Raw genomic sequence first — 4956 nt, 5'->3', positions numbered from 1 at the left:
TTATACCCATAAGGGAGAGTCGAGACTATTGACCTCCATTAGTACCCGTATGAGACTAGTTGCGACTAATTAATGCCCAATCGTACCCGATTGAGAGTAATTTCGGAATACTCTCTTTAGAGATTAGTCGCACAATTTTTTGCAGGGAGTAAGCAATAATGATTTTTTAACTATGTAATTATCGAATAAGAGAATTTATTATTTTGCAATTTCTTGAATACAACTGGGAATCTCCTGAACCGAGGTCTCTTCTGCATTCTTCTCCTGCGCATCACAAGTACGTATTTAGGATGTAAATACTACCCTGCCCACCTTTAGTTCATACACTTTGAAATATTTCTGCTTGAAGGCTGCATGAACTAAAAGTGAAAAGGGTGGTACATACATATGTATGTACATATATGCTTCCGTATTAACTCCAGGGGTCTACATATACATACATATGTATATATGCGCGATTATTTAGAATTGCGGCAAAGCTAATGTAACCTCAAAAGCTAATTGAACCTTGATTGTACGACAAAAATAAAAGCTATTACTCAAAATACTTCTGGGCGAACTAAAACGCTTTTGAAGAAATTCGAATGTACATATTTATTCATTAACATGGGATATTTCATGAATAATACAGGCCAACAGAAATGGAAAAATATTTTAGTGCGGCAAATATTATAGCTGTGTTTGTTGTTTGTAGAGCTTCTGAAATTCTAAAAAAAAACTATTTTTTACGGATTCTTAATCAGCACCAAAAAGTCCATAAAAAACAGGTTTAAGATTTGCCGCACCTGGCCTATTATAACAGAAACAAGCCAGGCGAATGGAATAGATATACCGACGGGTACTGCCCCAAAGAAGCAACGACATGCTGCAAAATTGGTGGAAGGTGTCGTCAAAAAACTGAAAATAAATAGTTGGCCATAAATATCGGTGGCCGTGAGGTACTAGTCAATGTTTGATAGAGGCGAAGAGGAAGGGACTATCCCTAAAGGGAAGTGCTGGTGGGTAAAGTAAGCTACAGCTGAAATTTACCTCCTAGCAGACCCAGAACTCGAGTTTGGATCACTGCCAAAATCTTGCAATAGAGACGTGTCAACCGATAACTGGAAGGTAAAGAAAATCGAGGCGATAAATAATAGAAGGTTGGAGGCCAACGTAGAAAGAATGGGTGCTCAGATTCGGGTTTATTGACGCAACCATTCAGATCTACCGCAGCGACGAGCCAGCTTTGGAACTTATCGAGGAGAGCGACAAGGCCGGCCTGCCCTGCGGTAAATAGTTTAGGGCCGCTAATGGACGAAGAAGATCTACTCGCCGATAACACCAAAGATGAGGAGGTCGTGAAGGGGGACGCAGATATCACGATAATGGAGGTTAATCGGACGGATTCACATGAAGCTGATCCAGACACATCTTCATTATTCTAGGCTCGCGTCTGCGAATCTTGACGTACGCTTGAATGCCGGTGTACTTAATGTTGCCCTCATCTAGGAGCCGAGGATACAAGGCAATAAAATCTGTGGGCTCGAAATGAAGGACTATAAACTTTTAGCCGCACAAAACGCAGCTAATACTCGAGCTTGCGTACATACTAGCAAGGAACAACATAAACAATTTCATGCTTTCTCAGTTTAGCAATGATGATTTGGTAGCGGAAAGTATTGGGCTGGACAAACTTAGTTTATGGGTAGCTTCTGTCTATATGGCTCTCCAAAAGGTTGCTCCAACAGATGAAGTTCAGGTGCTGGTTGAGGAGGGAGTCTCAAAGAACAAATCATAGGTTGTCTCCTGTGACGCGAATGCCACATAATTCGTTGTGGGCGATACGGACCTTAATGGTAGAGGTGAGTCATTACCAAACTTCAAAAATGGATTACCCGGCGATATGGTGTTGGTGATCAGCTCTGATACATAAGAACAAATGCATATGTTTGTATATGCTACGAAACTTTAACATACCAGCGTATTTGATAGGGCTGACCACCGACCACTTCCAAAATAAGATTCCGCTATGCGACACGCAAACTGGCGTGGTAGAATACACAGTATCAGGCGGTGTACCCTTAGGAATCTGTACAGAGACAACTCCTTTGGAACGTCATGTATGTTGGCATCCTGCGCTTGCATGTTCCCGCGGAAGCGAAGATAATCGAGTTCGCTGCCAGCGTTGCCGTGGTAGTTGTTGCTAAACATTTATCCGAGGTAGATCGATGTGCGGAAGCAACCCGAAGCCGAGCAGAAAACAGAGCTTCTTCTTATAAGCAAACGGAAAACCAGAGAGCAGGCAGAAATAGGAGTTAAAGTATTCACTGTGCAGTCGGAACCCTCACTCAAGTACCTAGGCATCAAATTCGACTCGATGCTTCGACTACGTTTGCGGAAAAGCAGCGTCCACCCAAGGAGAACTCGCAAGACTTATGCTCAATACAAGAGGTCCAAGACATAACGTAAGGAAGTTGCTAGCTCAAGTCCGTTATTCTGTACGGGTCGGAGGTTTAGGCAACTGTATGTGACACGCCGTCGTACATTAAGAGAATACTATTAGTGTATAGACTTTGCGCAATAAGAGTCTGCTCGGCATTCCGTACGGTGTCGGAAGATGCAGCGCTGGTCATCTCAGGGCTACATACTATCGAGCTCTTGGTTCAAGAAACGTCCAGTTCAATCCACGGCGAGCCCCACGTAAAGTCCTGGAAGTCGCTAGCGAGGCGTCGCGCAATAGAGCAGTGGCAACACCGATGGGATCACTCCAACAGCGGTCAGGCTTATTTCACACATCGAAATCTGGCTGGCAAGAAAACGTAGAGAAATAGACTAGGTACGCTCGAGCTTAGGCTCAACCGCACTATGACGAAATACTCTACGGTGGTACCGGGAGGGATACGGTATAGCGGACGCAGGGAGTTTTAGTTCGGATTAAAGTTCCACACTACGGGGGACAGGCTTTCAATGCTTTCTCCTTGTAAAATATATATATGTATGTATGCATATGCGTATAGCAAGTTAATTAGATTTTACTGCGATTATAAGCACACATATATGCATGTATGTATGTATGTATGTACACATATGAAAATTAAGACAAATTATAATTGTTCTGCTTGCGGTCACCATTGCGTTTTACAAATTCTCGTTAATTGTTCATAAATCAAATCAAAAACTCTTCTGATGCTTTTCGTGAGTGCAAGGTCCATGGGGATTGTTATTCAATGTCATTCTCATAAAATGTATATATGTATGTGAGGAAGTACATACATATGTTGATGCGTGTATGCAAAGAAGCTTTTCGTAGCATTTCGATTTCAATAGTTTGGTTTACATTTAATTACTGATTTTTAATAGACTTAACATATATTAAGCTAATGATTTCAACGAACTGAATAATTAAATTATACTGAGTAGGGTAATTGTAGGCTAATGTAAAAGATGGAATTCTTTTAAATTTTATAAATTTTTTTTAAGAACTTAATATTGGCCAAGTCTCAAAGTAAGTGGGTATAAAAAACATAAATGCGAGTAAATAAAGTAGAATAAAAAAATAATGTTATTTAGGTACACACTGAACGCTGTAAGTTTTGGGGAACTGTGGGAAACTTAAACATAAATGATATATGACTGCTCTCTGGGCACCTAAGTAATCACAAGCAACTACGATATCATATGCATCCCAGAGGTGTTATCGGAGGGTCAGCATGTCGACTGTCGCCACTTGGCTAGTCAAAGATCTATTCATTTTAAGGCCTCAATGGTCCAACTCTTTGTAATTAAGAATTAGACTAGAAAGGCTCTTTTAGGATTCATTTGGGAAACCGAAACTATATTGCGCACACAAAATACCTTTCAGGGCGCTGTGTTACTTATTTTAATATATGTATGTATATCCGCTATTTTAACTAACTCACAAACGATAGATATTAACTTTGTTTTATATACGTAATAAAAAGGCTTACTAACTTTCTTTCATACTCTTGGCTGAAATTCTATTCTACTGCGCTGCATTGCCGTCCATGAAAATTTGTTAGCTAAAAAATGTTTTAAATTGCGCAACAATTCTTGTATTTACACATTTCTCGCTACGTTATTTGTATCTCAGTGCATGAATTTATATTTATTTGTGTCCGCATTTATTTTAAGCGAGCACAGCAAGAGATAAACTTAACAAAGATTAACTACTTTTAGCTAAGACTAAACTGCCATGGCAGCAGTTGGCATTCGCCGTAGGCAAAAGGACAAAATATACAAAATAGACCAAATAAAAATATATGTATACGAATAATGTAAGAAATAAAGCGGCCTAAGATTCGCAGCGTTGGGATTGTCGAAAAAAAGTGTATCCTGCGCGCAAAGTTAATGCAAAGACAAGTGGCAGCTAAATCCCCGCAACGCCTTGCAGCTAGCTAATGCTGTGCGTGGTCGACATTTCGCTACGATACGAAAAGCTATGCATCCATGTGCGTAAGCTTACTTTGCTCTTGCTCTTCACTCCGCCCCCCACCCACAGCTAGCTCTCATCCTTCGTTTGACGTAAGCTCTACCAGTCTATCACTGCTTTGCTTGTGTGTGTGTGTGTGTGGGTGTGTGTGTGTGTGTGGGTGTGCGTATGCACAGTATAATAAATTTACAGCGTAAATAAGCAACTTTAGCGTAAATTCATTTGCTTTGTGTCACAGCCGATCGGTGAAGAGCCTAGCATTTCGCGAGCTAGAGGCGGGGAAAATGCTCTTAGCTTCCGCTACGCTAGAAGAGCACTGCTTTGTTTTTGTAATGTAAGACATTTCCCTGAATTTGTATTGTCTTACTTTTTGACAACGAAAACGTTGAAAGTTTCACGTAGGCTTTTCTTCTGCTCGTAGTAGTTAAATGCGTCCTTTGCTAACGTTATCCGCTGCGGTGACATGCGATGGTTACCGGTTGACGGTGACGTCTGCGTAGAGTTGTGTAAAAGCTATAGTACGATAA

This window comes from Rhagoletis zephyria, unplaced genomic scaffold (genome assembly GCF_001687245.7).
Source record: "Rhagoletis zephyria isolate East Lansing unplaced genomic scaffold, Rhagoletis_zephyria_1.1 Rzeph_scaffold_04457, whole genome shotgun sequence".
Classification (NCBI taxonomy): domain Eukaryota; kingdom Metazoa; phylum Arthropoda; class Insecta; order Diptera; family Tephritidae; genus Rhagoletis; species Rhagoletis zephyria.
Note: the sequence above shows the minus strand (reverse complement) of the source record.